The sequence below is a fragment of the Cololabis saira genome, unplaced genomic scaffold, assembly GCF_033807715.1.
Source record: "Cololabis saira isolate AMF1-May2022 unplaced genomic scaffold, fColSai1.1 scf101, whole genome shotgun sequence".
Classification (NCBI taxonomy): domain Eukaryota; kingdom Metazoa; phylum Chordata; class Actinopteri; order Beloniformes; family Belonidae; genus Cololabis; species Cololabis saira.
In genome coordinates this window covers 95,001-108,000 of record NW_026906265.1, presented here as the reverse complement: position 1 = coordinate 108,000, position 13,000 = coordinate 95,001, and the positions used below count along the sequence as shown (strand labels likewise).

General features: G+C 44.9%; 28 non-coding genes across 28 annotated transcripts in view; all 28 read left to right on the top strand.

Annotated features, from left to right (window-relative positions):
• The first annotated feature begins 125 nt into the window (after positions 1 to 125).
• Positions 126 to 244, top strand: LOC133438127 (5S ribosomal RNA). Its single transcript, XR_009781309.1, has one exon. It is a non-coding gene; the product is annotated as a 5S ribosomal RNA (ribosomal RNA).
• Positions 245 to 443: 199 nt separating this feature from the next.
• Positions 444 to 562, top strand: LOC133438074 (5S ribosomal RNA). Its single transcript, XR_009781259.1, has one exon. It is a non-coding gene; the product is annotated as a 5S ribosomal RNA (ribosomal RNA).
• Positions 563 to 761: 199 nt separating this feature from the next.
• LOC133438149 (5S ribosomal RNA) lies at positions 762 to 880 on the top strand. Its single transcript, XR_009781330.1, has one exon. It is a non-coding gene; the product is annotated as a 5S ribosomal RNA (ribosomal RNA).
• Positions 881 to 1,079: 199 nt separating this feature from the next.
• Positions 1,080 to 1,198, top strand: LOC133438095 (5S ribosomal RNA). Its single transcript, XR_009781279.1, has one exon. It is a non-coding gene; the product is annotated as a 5S ribosomal RNA (ribosomal RNA).
• A 217-nt stretch (positions 1,199 to 1,415) lies between these two features.
• On the top strand, positions 1,416 to 1,534 carry LOC133438096 (5S ribosomal RNA). Its single transcript, XR_009781280.1, has one exon. It is a non-coding gene; the product is annotated as a 5S ribosomal RNA (ribosomal RNA).
• Positions 1,535 to 1,733: 199 nt separating this feature from the next.
• On the top strand, positions 1,734 to 1,852 carry LOC133438270 (5S ribosomal RNA). The gene has a single exon (XR_009781444.1). It is a non-coding gene; the product is annotated as a 5S ribosomal RNA (ribosomal RNA).
• Positions 1,853 to 2,068: 216 nt separating this feature from the next.
• Positions 2,069 to 2,187, top strand: LOC133438154 (5S ribosomal RNA). Its single transcript, XR_009781335.1, has one exon. It is a non-coding gene; the product is annotated as a 5S ribosomal RNA (ribosomal RNA).
• Positions 2,188 to 2,404: 217 nt separating this feature from the next.
• On the top strand, positions 2,405 to 2,523 carry LOC133438050 (5S ribosomal RNA). Its single transcript, XR_009781236.1, has one exon. It is a non-coding gene; the product is annotated as a 5S ribosomal RNA (ribosomal RNA).
• Positions 2,524 to 2,722: 199 nt separating this feature from the next.
• On the top strand, positions 2,723 to 2,841 carry LOC133438094 (5S ribosomal RNA). Its single transcript, XR_009781278.1, has one exon. It is a non-coding gene; the product is annotated as a 5S ribosomal RNA (ribosomal RNA).
• A 217-nt stretch (positions 2,842 to 3,058) lies between these two features.
• Positions 3,059 to 3,177, top strand: LOC133438260 (5S ribosomal RNA). The gene has a single exon (XR_009781434.1). It is a non-coding gene; the product is annotated as a 5S ribosomal RNA (ribosomal RNA).
• A 199-nt stretch (positions 3,178 to 3,376) lies between these two features.
• Positions 3,377 to 3,495, top strand: LOC133438269 (5S ribosomal RNA). Its single transcript, XR_009781443.1, has one exon. It is a non-coding gene; the product is annotated as a 5S ribosomal RNA (ribosomal RNA).
• A 216-nt stretch (positions 3,496 to 3,711) lies between these two features.
• LOC133438072 (5S ribosomal RNA) lies at positions 3,712 to 3,830 on the top strand. Its single transcript, XR_009781258.1, has one exon. It is a non-coding gene; the product is annotated as a 5S ribosomal RNA (ribosomal RNA).
• A 217-nt stretch (positions 3,831 to 4,047) lies between these two features.
• On the top strand, positions 4,048 to 4,166 carry LOC133438259 (5S ribosomal RNA). Its single transcript, XR_009781433.1, has one exon. It is a non-coding gene; the product is annotated as a 5S ribosomal RNA (ribosomal RNA).
• Positions 4,167 to 4,365: 199 nt separating this feature from the next.
• On the top strand, positions 4,366 to 4,484 carry LOC133438268 (5S ribosomal RNA). Its single transcript, XR_009781442.1, has one exon. It is a non-coding gene; the product is annotated as a 5S ribosomal RNA (ribosomal RNA).
• Positions 4,485 to 4,700: 216 nt separating this feature from the next.
• Positions 4,701 to 4,819, top strand: LOC133438097 (5S ribosomal RNA). Its single transcript, XR_009781281.1, has one exon. It is a non-coding gene; the product is annotated as a 5S ribosomal RNA (ribosomal RNA).
• A 217-nt stretch (positions 4,820 to 5,036) lies between these two features.
• On the top strand, positions 5,037 to 5,155 carry LOC133438049 (5S ribosomal RNA). Its single transcript, XR_009781235.1, has one exon. It is a non-coding gene; the product is annotated as a 5S ribosomal RNA (ribosomal RNA).
• A 199-nt stretch (positions 5,156 to 5,354) lies between these two features.
• Positions 5,355 to 5,473, top strand: LOC133438251 (5S ribosomal RNA). Its single transcript, XR_009781426.1, has one exon. It is a non-coding gene; the product is annotated as a 5S ribosomal RNA (ribosomal RNA).
• A 199-nt stretch (positions 5,474 to 5,672) lies between these two features.
• Positions 5,673 to 5,791, top strand: LOC133438176 (5S ribosomal RNA). Its single transcript, XR_009781356.1, has one exon. It is a non-coding gene; the product is annotated as a 5S ribosomal RNA (ribosomal RNA).
• Positions 5,792 to 5,990: 199 nt separating this feature from the next.
• LOC133438145 (5S ribosomal RNA) lies at positions 5,991 to 6,109 on the top strand. The gene has a single exon (XR_009781326.1). It is a non-coding gene; the product is annotated as a 5S ribosomal RNA (ribosomal RNA).
• A 199-nt stretch (positions 6,110 to 6,308) lies between these two features.
• LOC133438148 (5S ribosomal RNA) lies at positions 6,309 to 6,427 on the top strand. The gene has a single exon (XR_009781329.1). It is a non-coding gene; the product is annotated as a 5S ribosomal RNA (ribosomal RNA).
• Positions 6,428 to 6,626: 199 nt separating this feature from the next.
• On the top strand, positions 6,627 to 6,745 carry LOC133438220 (5S ribosomal RNA). Its single transcript, XR_009781397.1, has one exon. It is a non-coding gene; the product is annotated as a 5S ribosomal RNA (ribosomal RNA).
• Positions 6,746 to 6,944: 199 nt separating this feature from the next.
• LOC133438276 (5S ribosomal RNA) lies at positions 6,945 to 7,063 on the top strand. The gene has a single exon (XR_009781450.1). It is a non-coding gene; the product is annotated as a 5S ribosomal RNA (ribosomal RNA).
• Positions 7,064 to 11,307: 4,244 nt separating this feature from the next.
• Positions 11,308 to 11,426, top strand: LOC133438197 (5S ribosomal RNA). The gene has a single exon (XR_009781376.1). It is a non-coding gene; the product is annotated as a 5S ribosomal RNA (ribosomal RNA).
• Positions 11,427 to 11,649: 223 nt separating this feature from the next.
• On the top strand, positions 11,650 to 11,768 carry LOC133438250 (5S ribosomal RNA). The gene has a single exon (XR_009781425.1). It is a non-coding gene; the product is annotated as a 5S ribosomal RNA (ribosomal RNA).
• A 216-nt stretch (positions 11,769 to 11,984) lies between these two features.
• LOC133438275 (5S ribosomal RNA) lies at positions 11,985 to 12,103 on the top strand. The gene has a single exon (XR_009781449.1). It is a non-coding gene; the product is annotated as a 5S ribosomal RNA (ribosomal RNA).
• A 199-nt stretch (positions 12,104 to 12,302) lies between these two features.
• Positions 12,303 to 12,421, top strand: LOC133438263 (5S ribosomal RNA). Its single transcript, XR_009781437.1, has one exon. It is a non-coding gene; the product is annotated as a 5S ribosomal RNA (ribosomal RNA).
• Positions 12,422 to 12,638: 217 nt separating this feature from the next.
• Positions 12,639 to 12,757, top strand: LOC133438070 (5S ribosomal RNA). Its single transcript, XR_009781256.1, has one exon. It is a non-coding gene; the product is annotated as a 5S ribosomal RNA (ribosomal RNA).
• Positions 12,758 to 12,956: 199 nt separating this feature from the next.
• The window catches only part of LOC133438215 (5S ribosomal RNA), a 119-nt gene continuing 75 nt past the window's right edge, over positions 12,957 to 13,000 (top strand). Inside the window, exon 1 of the ribosomal RNA XR_009781393.1 lies at positions 12,957 to 13,000. This exon is cut by the window's right edge and continues 75 nt beyond it. This is a non-coding gene — a ribosomal RNA (5S ribosomal RNA).

Here is a 13,000-nt window from a genome sequence, read left to right as displayed (position 1 = left end):
TCCTAAAGTGTTTTGCACATGGTTAAGGCACTTTAACTCCAACAAATAAAACCAACAAATCAATGACTTATATTATATGACTTATCTTCAACTCCATATAAGAGGTATTTCAATCTGCAGCTTCAGCTTACGGCCATACCAGCCTGGATGCGCCCGATCTCGTCTGATCTCGGAAGCTAAGCAGGGTCAGGCCTGGTTAGTACTTGGATGGGAGGCCACCTGGGAATACCAGGTGCTGTAAGCTTTTTCAACCAGCAGAGTACGCTCTCGCTTAATCTACCCACACATATTTCAACGTGGTAACAGCGACAGCTCACGTCCTAAAGTGTTTTGCACATGGTTAAGGCACTTTAACTCCAACAAATAAAACCAACAAATCAATGACTTATATTCTATGACTTATCTTCAACTCCATATCAGAGGTATTTCAAGCTGCAGCTTCTGCTTACGGCCATACCAGCCTGGATGCGCCCGATCTCGTCTGATCTTGGAAGCTAAGCAGGGTCGGGCCTGGTTAGTACTTGGATGGGAGACCGCCTGGGAATACCAGGTGCTGTAAGCTTTTTCAACCAGCAGAGAACGCTCTCGCTTAATCTACCCACACATATTTCAACGTGGTAACAGCGACAGCTCACGTCCTAAAGTGTTTTGCACATGGTTAAGGCACTTTAACTCCAACAAATAAAACCAACAAATCAATGACTTATATTCTATGACTTATCTTCAACTCCATATCAGAGGTATTTCAAGCTGCAGCTTCTGCTTACGGCCATACCAGCCTGGATGCGCCCGATCTCGTCTGATCTCTGAAGCTAAGCAGGGTCGGGCCTGGTTAGTACTTGGATGGTAGACCGCCTGGGAATACCAGGTGCTGTAAGCTTTTTCAACCAGCAGAGAGCGCTCTCGCTTAATCTGCCCACACATATTTCAATGTGGTAACAGCGACAGCTCACGTCCTAAAGTGTTTTGCACATGGTTAAGGCACTTTAACTCCAACAAATAAAACCAACAAATCAATGACTTATATTCTATGACTTATCTTCAACTCCATATAAGAGGTATTTCAAGCTGCAGCTTCTGCTTACGGCCATACCAGCCTGGATGAGCCCGATCTCGTCTGATCTCGGAAGCTAAGCAGGGTCGGGCCTGGTTAGTACTTGGATGGGAGACCGCCTGGGAATACCAGGTGCTGTAAGCATTTTCAACCAGCAGAGAGCGCTCTCGCTTAATCTACCCACACATATTTCAACGTGGTAACAGCGACAGCTCACGTCCAAAAGTGTTTTTCACATGGTTAAGGCACTTTAACTCCAACAAATAAGCGCTTCTAAATTATTATCACCAACAAATCAATGACTTATATTATATGACTTATCTTCAACTCCATATAAGAGGTATTTCAAGCAGCAGCTTCTGCTTACAGCCATACCAGCCTGGATGCGCCCGATCTCGTCTGATCTCGGAAGCTAAGCAGGGTCGGGCCTGGTTAGTACTTGGATAGGAGACCGCCTGGGAATACCAGGTGCTGTAAGCATTTTCAACCAGCAGAGAGCGCTCTCGCTTAATCTACCCACACATATTTCAACGTGGTAACAGTGACAGCTCACGTCCTGAAGTGTTTTGCACATGGTTAAGGCACTTTAACTCCAACAAATAAAACCAACAAATCAATGACTTATATTCTATGACTTATCTTCAACTCCATATAAGAGGTATTTCAAGCTGCAGCTTCTGCTTACGGCCATACCAGCCTGGATGCGCCCGATCTCGTCTGATCTCGGTAGCTAAGCAGGGTCGGGCCTGGTTAGTACTTGGATGGGAGACCGCCTGGGAATACCAGGTGCTGTAAGCTTTTTCAACCAGCAGAGAGCGCTCTCGCTTAATCTACCCACACATATTTCAACGTGGTAACAGCGACAGCTCACGTCCTAAAGTGTTTTGCACATGGTTAAGGCACTTTAACTCCAACAAATATTCGCTTCTAAATTATTATCACCAACAAATCAATGACTTTTTTGTATGACTTATCTTCAACTCCATATAAGAGGTATTTCAAGCTGCAGCTTCAGCTTACGGCCATACCAGCCTGGATGCGCCCGATCTCGTCTGATCTTGGAAGCTAAGCAGGGTCGGGCCTGGTTAGTACTTGGATGGGAGACCGCATGGGAATACCAGGTGCTGCAAGCTTTTTCAACCAGCAGAGAGCGGTCTCGCTTAATCTACCAACACATATTTCAACGTGGTAAGGGCGACAGCTCACGTCCTAAAGTGTTTTGCACATGGTTAAGGCACTTTAACTCCAACAAATAAGCGCTTCTAAATTATTATCACCAACAAATCAATGACTTATATTATATGACTTATCTTCAACTCCATATAAGAGGTATTTCAATCTGCAGCTTCAGCTTACGGCCATACCAGCCTGGATGCGCCCGATCTCGTCTGATCTCGGAAGCTAAGCAGGGTCGGGCCTGGTTAGTACTTGGATGGGAGGCCACCTGGGAATACCAGGTGCTGTAAGCTTTTTCAACCAGCAGAGAACGCTCTCGCTTAATCTACCCACACATATTTCAACGTGGTAACAGCGACAGCTCACGTCCTAAAGTGTTTTGCACATGGTTAAGGCACTTTAACTCCAACAAATAAAACCAACAAATCAATGACTTATATTCTATGACTTATCTTCAACTCCATATCAGAGGTATTTCAAGCTGCAGCTTCTGCTTACGGCCATACCAGCCTGGATGAGCCCGATCTCGTCTGATCTCGGAAGCTAAGCAGGGTCGGGCCTGGTTAGTACTTGGATGGGAGACCGCCTGGGAATACCAGGTGCTGTAAGCATTTTCAACCAGCAGAGAGCGCTCTCGCTTAATCTACCCACACATATTTCAACGTGGTAACAGCGACAGCTCACGTCCAAAAGTGTTTTTCACATGGTTAAGGCACTTTAACTCCAACAAATAAGCGCTTCTAAATTATTATCACCAACAAATCAATGACTTATATTATATGACTTATCTTCAACTCCATATAAGAGGTATTTCAAGCAGCAGCTTCTGCTTACGGCCATACCAGCCTGGATGCGCCCGATCTCGTCTGATCTCGGAAGCTAAGCAGGGTCGGGCCTGGTTAGTACTTGGATGGGAGACCGCCTGGGAATACCAGGTGCTGTAAGCATTTTCAACCAGCAGAGAGCGCTCTCGCTTAATCTACCCACACATATTTCAACGTGGTAACAGTGACAGCTCACGTCCTGAAGTGTTTTGCACATGGTTAAGGCACTTTAACTCCAACAAATAAAACCAACAAATCAATGACTTATATTCTATGACTTATCTTCAACTCCATATAAGAGGTATTTCAAGCTGCAGCTTCTGCTTACGGCCATACCAGCCTGGATGCGCCCGATCTCGTCTGATCTCGGTAGCTAAGCAGGGTCGGGCCTGGTTAGTACTTGGATGGGAGACCGCCTGGGAATACCAGGTGCTGTAAGCTTTTTCAACCAGCAGAGAGCGCTCTCGCTTAATCTACCCACACATATTTCAACGTGGTAACAGCGACAGCTCACGTCCTAAAGTGTTTTGCACATGGTTAAGGCACTTTAACTCCAACAAATATGCGCTTCTAAATTATTATCACCAACAAATCAATGACTTTTTTGTATGACTTATCTTCAACTCCATATAAGAGGTATTTCAAGCTGCAGCTTCAGCTTACGGCCATACCAGCCTGGATGCGCCCGATCTCGTCTGATCTTGGAAGCTAAGCAGGGTCGGGCCTGGTTAGTACTTGGATGGGAGACCGCCTGGGAATACCAGGTGCTGTAAGCTTTTTCAACCAGCAGAGAGCGGTCTCGCTTAATCTACCAACACATATTTCAACGTGGTAAGGGCGACAGCTCACGTCCTAAAGTGTTTTGCACATGGTTAAGGCACTTTAACTCCAACAAATAAGCGCTTCTAAATTATTATCACCAACAAATCAATGACTTATATTATATGACTTATCTTCAACTCCATATAAGAGGTATTTCAAGCAGCAGCTTCTGCTTACGGCCATACCAGCCTGGATGCGCCCGATCTCGTCTGATCTCGGAAGCTAAGCAGGGTCGGGCCTGGTTAGTACTTGGATGGGAGACCGCCTGGGAATACCAGGTGCTGTAAGCATTTTCAACCAGCGGAGAGCGCTCTCGCTTAATCTACCCACACATATTTCAACGTGGTAACAGTGACAGCTCACGTCCTGAAGTGTTTTGCACATGGTTAAGGCACTTTAACTCCAACAAATAAAACCAACAAATCAATGACTTATATTCTATGACTTATCTTCAACTCCATATAAGAGGTATTTCAAGCTGCAGCTTCTGCTTACGGCCATACCAGCCTGGATGCGCCCGATCTCGTCTGATCTCGGTAGCTAAGCAGGGTCGGGCCTGGTTAGTACTTGGATGGGAGACCGCCTGGGAATACCAGGTGCTGTAAGCTTTTTCAACCAGCAGAGAGCGCTCTCGCTTAATCTACCCACACATATTTCAACGTGGTAACAGCGACAGCTCACGTCCTAAAGTGTTTTGCACATGGTTAAGGCACTTTAACTCCAACAAATATGCGCTTCTAAATTATTATCACCAACAAATCAATGACTTTTTTGTATGACTTATCTTCAACTCCATATAAGAGGTATTTCAAGCTGCAGCTTCAGCTTACGGCTATACCAGCCTGGATGCGCCCGATCTCGTCTGATCTTGGAAGCTAAGCAGGGTCGGGCCTGGTTAGTACTTGGATGGGAGACCGCCTGGGAATACCAGGTGCTGTAAGCTTTTTCAACCAGCAGAGAGCGGTCTCGCTTAATCTACCAACACATATTTCAACGTGGTAAGGGCGACAGCTCACGTCCTAAAGTGTTTTGCACATGGTTAAGGCACTTTAACTCCAACAAATAAGCGCTTCTAAATTATTATCACCAACAAATCAATGACTTATATTATATGACTTATCTTCAACTCCATATAAGAGGTATTTCAATCTGCAGCTTCAGCTTACGGCCATACCAGCCTGGATGCGCCCGATCTCGTCTGATCTCGGAAGCTAAGCAGGGTCGGGCCTGGTTAGTACTTGGATGGGAGGCCACCTGGGAATACCAGGTGCTGTAAGCTTTTTCAACCAGCAGAGTACGCTCTCGCTTAATCTACCCACACATATTTCAACGTGGTAACAGCGACAGCTCACGTCCTAAAGTGTTTTGCACATGGTTAAGGCACTTTAACTCCAACAAATAAAACCAACAAATCAATGACTTATATTCTATGACTTATCTTCAACTCCATATCAGAGGTATTTCAAGCTGCAGCTTCTGCTTACGGCCATACCAGCCTGGATGCGCCCGATCTCGTCTGATCTCGGAAGCTAAGCAGGGTCGGGCCTGGTTAGTACTTGGATGGGAGACCGCCTGGGAATACCAGGTGCTGTAAGCTTTTTCAACCAGCAGAGAACGCTCTCGCTTAATCTACCCACACATATTTCAACGTGGTAACAGCGACAGCTCACGTCCTAAAGTGTTTTGCACATGGTTAAGGCACTTTAACTCCAACAAATAAAACCAACAAATCAATGACTTATATTCTATGACTTATCTTCAACTCCATATAAGAGGTATTTCAAGCTGCACCTTCTGCTTACGGCCATACCAGCCTGGATGCGCCCGATCTCGTCTGATCTCGGAAGCTAAGCAGGGTCGGGCCTGGTTAGCACTTGGATGGGAGACCGCCTGGGAATAGCAGGTGCTGTAAGCTTTTTCAACCAGCAGAGAACGCTCTCGCTTAATCTACCCACACATATTTCAACGTGGTAACAGCGACAGCTCACGTCCTAAAGTGTTTTGCACATGGTTAAGGCACTTTAACTCCAACAAATAAAACCAACAAATCAATGACTTATATTCTATGACTTATCTTCAACTCCATATAAGAGGTATTTCAAGCTGCAGCTTCTGCTTACGGCCATACCAGCCTGGATGTGCCCGATCTCGTCTGATCTCGGAAGCCAAGCAGGGTTGGGCCTGGTTAGTACTTGGATGGGAGACCGCCTGGAAATACCAGGTGCTGTAAGCTTTTTCAACCAGCAGAGAACGCTCTCGCTTAATCTACCCACACATATTTCAACGTGGTAACAGCGACAGCTCACGTCCTAAAGTGTTTTGCACATGGTTAAGGCACTTTAACTCCAACAAATAAAACCAACAAATCAATGACTTATATTCTATGACTTATCTTCAACTCCATATCAGAGGTATTTCAAGCTGCAGCTTCTGCTTACGGCCATACCAGCCTGGATGCGCCCGATCTCGTCTGATCTCTGAAGCTAAGCAGGGTCGGGCCTGGTTAGTACTTGGATGGTAGACCGCCTGGGAATACCAGGTGCTGTAAGCTTTTTCAACCAGCAGAGAGCGCTCTCGCTTAATCTGCCCACACATATTTCAATGTGGTAACAGCGACAGCTCACGTCCTAAAGTGTTTTGCACATGGTTAAGGCACTTTAACTCCAACAAATAAAACCAACAAATCAATGACTTATATTCTATGACTTATCTTCAACTCCATATAAGAGGTATTTCAAGCTGCAGCTTCTGCTTACGGCCATACCAGCCTGGATGAGCCCGATACTGTCTGATCTCGGAAGCTAAGCAGGGTCGGGCCTGGTTAGTACTTGGATGGGAGACCGCCTGGGAATACCAGGTGCTGTAAGCTTTTTCAACCAGCAGAGAGCGCTCTCGCTTAATCTACCCACACATATTTCAACGTGGTAAGAGCGACAGCTCACGTCCTAAAGTGTTTTGCACATGGTTAAGGCACTTTAACTCCAACAAATAAAACCAACAAATCAATGACTTATATTCTATGACTTATCTTCAACTCCATATCAGAGGTATTTCAAGCTGCAGCTTCTGCTTACGGCCATACCAGCCTGGATGCGCCCGATCTCGTCTGATCTCGGAAGCTAAGCAGGGTTGGGCCTGGTTAGTACTTGGATGGGAGACCGCCTGGGAATACCAGGTGCTGTAAGCTTTTTCAACCAGCAGAGAACGGTCTCGCTTAATCTAGCCACACATATTTCAACGTGGTAACAGCGACAGCTCACGTCCTAAAGTGTTTTGCACATGGTTAAGGCACTTTAACTCCAACAAATAAAACCAACAAATCAATGACTTATATTCTATGACTTATCTTCAACTCCATATATGGTATTCCCAGGCGGTCTCCCATCCAACAAAACTATAAGATTACATGATGTAACTGGTAACTCTAACCAGGTGCCTAGCAAAATAGAAGTAGTTGCAGTTCCCCGCCCTCCACTAGTTCACCAGGTGCGGCGTTATAGAGGCGTTAACCAAAATAATCTTGTAAAAATTAAAACCAATGCACATTTGGTACCAATAAGAGACCGAAAAATTAGATGCGGACTACTAAATATACGATCATTAAGCTCCAAGTCTCTGTTAGTAAACGATATAATCACAGAGAGCAGGAGTGATGTTTTCTGCTTAACAGAAACATGGTTACAGGATGAAGAGTATGTTAGTTTGAATGAATCAACTCCGCCCGGCTACTTTAATCATCACATTCCTAGAAACACGGGCCGGGGCGGAGGAGTCGCAGCAATTTATAACTCCAGTCTCCAAACAAAAATTGAACCTAAGTGCAATCATAATACGTTTGAAAGCCTCACGCTTAGTCTGAAATTTCCGAGCTGGAAATCAGAGAAGCCAGTTGTGTTAGTGGTAGTGTATCGGCCCCCTGCTGGCGCTTATCTAGAGTTTTTGTCTGAATTTTCAGATTTCCTTTCTGGATTATTGATCAGTACAGATAAATTCATCATAGTGGGTGATTTTAATATTCATATGGATGTTGAAAGCGATAATCTTAAATTAGCTTTCAATTCTCTTCTAGAATCAATGGGTATCTCACAAAAAGTGGACGGGCCGACGCATTGTTTTGGTCATACTCTCGATCTCGTTCTCACCTACGGTGTTGAAACTGATGGTCTGTTGGTGTCACCTGTTAACTCCCTTTTATCCGACCATTATTTAATAACGTTGGAATTGAATGTTGTTGATGTTGAAGTGCAGGGCAGGAGGTATTATTTTAGCAGATGTTTGTCTGATGAAGCTATTGCTAAATTTAAGGAGACCGTTGCTCGTCTTGCGACAGTGGAAAATAGTGAAGCCTCTACTGAAGCAATAGAGGCCAGTGACCTGGGTTCTACCTCTGATGTTGATTTTCTTGTTAGTAACACTGCTGATCTGTTGCACTCAGCTTTAGATGAAGTTGCTCCTTTGAAAAGGAGGGTTTCTAGCCACAGGAGCTTAACTCCCTGGTACAATTCAGATATTCGCATGTTGAAACAAAGCGTGCGTAAAATGGAAAGGAAGTGGTACTCTTGTAGGTCTGTAGACTCTTATCGTGAATGGAAAGATATTCTAATAGTATATAAAAAAGCCATTCGCAAAGCAAGAACAGCTTATTATTCAACGTTGATAGAGGATAACAAAAGTAACCCACGTTTTCTGTTCAGCACTGTAGCCAGGCTGACAAAGAGTCACAGCTCTGTGGAGCCGTGTATTCCTGCAGCTCTCAGTAGTGAGGACTTTATGAGCTTCTTTAACAGTAAAATCACGAGAATTAGAGAAGAAATCAACCAGCCGGTTGTGGGCGTTTCTTCAGCTTTAGCGACTTCCCTAGGCTCTGACTTGTCTCTAGACTGTTTTGATCCTATAGACCTCCCTGAGCTGACCTCACTCGTTAATAGAGCTAAGTCTACCACATGTATGTTAGACCCCATCCCGACTCGACTATTCAAAAATGTTTTTTCTCTTATTGGTGTGACAATACTGGACCAAATCAACCTATCCCTAAGCTTAGGATATGTACCACAGGTTTTCAAAGTGGCAGTAATTAAACCTTTACTTAAAAAACCTTCCCTTGACCCAGACACCTTAGCTAATTATAGGCCAATTTCTAACCTTCCATTTGTATCTAAAATTCTGGAAAAGGCAGTTTCAAGCCAGTTATGTGACTATTTGTATAGAAATGATCTGTTTGAAGTCTTTCAGTCAGGGTTCAGAATGCATCATAGCACAGAGACAGCACTGGTTCGAGTTACGAATGACCTTCTTATGGCCTCAGATAAGGGATTAGTGTCCATATTGGTTTTACTGGACCTCAGTGCTGCTTTTGACACTGTTGATCATGGCATTTTACTGCACAGGTTAGAGCATGTTGTTGGGATTAAAGGGACAGCTCTACGTTGGTTTAAATCATATCTATCTGACAGGTTCCAGTTTGTTCATGTACATGAGGTTTCTTCAGAACAGTCGAGGGTCTGTTATGGTGTTCCGCAGGGTTCAGTGCTAGGGCCAGTCTTGTTCAGTTTATACATGCAGCCGTTGGGAAGTATAATCCAGAATCACGGCATACACTTTCATTGTTATGCTGATGATACGCAGCTCTACTTGTCTATGAAGCCGGATGAAACAGAACCGTTAGTTAAACTTCAGGCATGTCTTAGGGACATCAAGGACTGGATGTCCAGAAATTTCTTGCTTCTAAATTCAGATAAAACAGAGGTTATCATTCTTGGTCCAGAGCATTTTAGGAAGGGATTAGATGGTGTTGCGATGGCTTCCAGTGCAACTGTGAGAAACCTTGGTGTTGTTTTCGATCAGGATTTGTCGTTTAAACCATATGTTAATCAGGTTTGTAAAATAGCGTTTTTCCATCTCCGTAATATTGCAAAAATTAGGAAAATCCTCTCGCAGAGGGATGCAGAGAAACTAGTTCATGCGTTTGTATCTTCTAGACTGGATTACTGTAATGTGTTGTTAGCAGGATGTCCAAGTAATTTGCTGAATAGGCTCCAGCTGATCCAAAATGCAGCAGCACGAGTACTGACAGGAATTAGCAGGAGAGACCACGTCTCTCCAGTGTTAGCGTCGCTCCATTGGCTACCTGTAAAATTCAGAATTCAATTTAAAATTTTATTACTTGCATATAAAGCCCAAAACGGCTTAGCTCCGCAGTATTTACAAGATTTGATAGTGCCTTATGTTCCTGGCCGAGCTCTCCGCTCCCAGGGTGCAGGTTTACTCGTAGTTCCTAGAGTATCTAAATGTAGATTTGGAGGGCGGGCGTTCTGCTATCAGGCACCATTACTTTGGAACCAACATCCAATCTGGGTTAAGGAGGCTGACACCACCTCCACCTTTAAAACTAAACTTAAAACCTTTCTGTTTAGTAAAGCTTATAGTTAGTGTTAAGTAAACCTCTAGCTGGTGTTGGTAAATCTCTAGGTAGTGTAAACTTTAGTGTGTTAGAGTCAGTAGTCATTGTCGCAGCTATAGAACAAAACTATAATAGTTAGTCTCAAATATAGCTTCGCGGTAGATATGCTGCTATAGGCTTATGCTGCAGGGGGGCACCGACATGATCCGCTGGGCGGTGCCTCTCACCCTTCTTCTCCTCTCCTTTTCCCTGCCTCTCTTCTCCATTACCATTTTTATTTATTATAAATATCTCATAGCTATCATTTTTGTCCATTGTTCCTGTAGTTTCTTGTGCCGGCCCCCCTTTTTTTTCTCTTTTGTGTATGTTTGCAGGCCGGAGCCTCAGGAGCTGCGTTCTGGCCTGTGTTCCCGGCCCTCCCCCCCTCTGGTCATCCCATTGCTTCTTCCACCTGCCTACGTGGATGTCTGCTGTTGCTGCTTCCGCCTGCCTGCACCCCCCCCCCCCTCTGGTCATCCCGCTGCTGCTTCCACATGACTGTTGTGTGCTGCTGACGCCCCCCCCCCCCTCTGGTCATCCCGCTGCTGCTTCCACATGACTGTTGTGTGCTGCTGACGCCCCCCCCCCCCCCCCCCCACCTCTGGTCATCCCGCTGCTGCTTCCACCTGCCTGCTGTGTGCTGTCGACGTCCCTGACTCCCCCAGTCTGGCCTTCGGCAGGAGGGTCCCCCCTTATGAGCCTGGTCCTGCTCAAGGTTTCTTCCCTCCTAAAGGGGAGTTTTTCCTTGCCACTGTTTGGCTTAAGGCTTTTCTCCCACTAAGGGAGTTTTTACCTGCCATTGTTTATATAATAATTGCTCGGGGGTTTATGTTTATGTTTATGTTTATGTTTATGTTTATGTTTATGTTTATGTTTATGTTCATGTTCTGGATCTCTGGAAAGCGTCTAGAGACAACATCTGTTGTATTAGACGCTATATAAATAAAATTGAATTGAATTGAATATAAGAGGTATTTCAAGCTGCAGCTTCTGCTTACGGCCATACCAGCCTGGATGCGCCCAATCTCGTCTGATCTCGGAAGCTAAGCAGGGTCGGGCCTTGTTAGTACTTGGATGGGAGACCGCCTGGGAATACCAGGTGCTGTAAGCTTTTTCAACCAGCAGAGAGCGCTCTCGCTTAATCTACCCACACATATTTCAACGTGGTAACAGCGACAACTCACGTCCTAAAGTGTTTTGCACATGGTTAAGGTACTTTAACTCCAACAAATAAGTGCTTCTAAATTATTATCACCAACAAATCAATGACTTATATTATATGACTTATCTTCAACTCCATATAAGAGGTATTTCAAGCTGCAGCTTCAGCTTCAGCTTACGGCCATACCAGCCTGGATGCGCCCGATCTCGTCTGATCTCGGAAGCTAAGCAGGGTCGGGCCTGGTTAGTACTTGGATGGGAGACCGCCTGGGAATACCAGGTGCTGTAAGCTTTTTCAACCAGCAGAGAGCGCTCTCGCTTAATCTACCCACACATATTTCAACGTGGTAACAGCGACAGCTCACGTCCTAAAGTGTTTTGCACATGGTTAAGGCACTTTAACTCCAACAAATAAGCGCTTCTAAATTATTATCACCAACAAATAAATGACTTGTATTATATACTTATCTTCAACTCCATATAAGAAGTATTTCAAGCTGCAGCTTCAGCTTACGGCCATACCAGCCTGGATGTGCCCGATCTCGTCTGATCTCGGAAGCTAAGCAGGGTCGGGCCTGGTTAGTACTTGGATGGGAGACCGCCTGGGAATACCAGGTGCTGTAAGCTTTTTCAACCAGCAGAGAGCGCTCTCGCTTAATCTACCCACACATATTTCAACGTGGTAAGAGCGACAGCTCACGTCCTAAAGTGTTTTGCACATGGTTAAGGCACTTTAACTCCAACAAATAAAACCAACAAATCAATGACTTATATTCTATGACTTATCTTCAACTCCATATCAGAGGTATTTCAAGCTGCAGCTTCTGCTTACGGCCATACCAGCCTGGATGCGCCCGATCTCGTCTGATCTCGGAAGCTAAGCAGGGTGGGGCCTGGTTAGTACTTGGATGGGAGACCGCCTGGGAATACCAGGTGCTGTAAGCTTTTTCAACCAGCAGAGAACGCTCTCGCTTAATCTACCCACACATATTTCAACGTGGTAACAGCGACAGCTCACGTCCTAAAGTGTTTTGCACATGGTTAAGGCACTTTAACTCCAACAAATAAGCGCTTCTAAATTATTATCACCAACAAATCAATGACTTGTATTATATGACTTATCTTCAACTCCATATAAGAAGTATTTCAAGCTGTAGCTTCAGCTTACGGCCATACCAGCCTGGATGCGCCCGATCTCGTCTGATCTCGGAAGCTAAGCAGGGTCGGGCCTGGTTCGTACTTGGATGGGAGACCGCCTGGGAATACCAGGTGCTGTAAGCTTTTTCAACCAGCAGAGAGCGCTCTCGCTTAATCTACCCACACATATTTCAACGTGGTAACAGCGACAGCTCACGTCCTAAAGTGTTTTGCACATGGTTAAGGCACTTTAACTCCAACAAATAAAACCAACAAATCAATGACTTATATTCTATGACTTATCTTCAACTCCATATAAGAGGTATTTCAAGCTGCAGCTTCTGCTTACGGCCATACCAGCCTGGATGCGCCTGATCTCGTCTGATC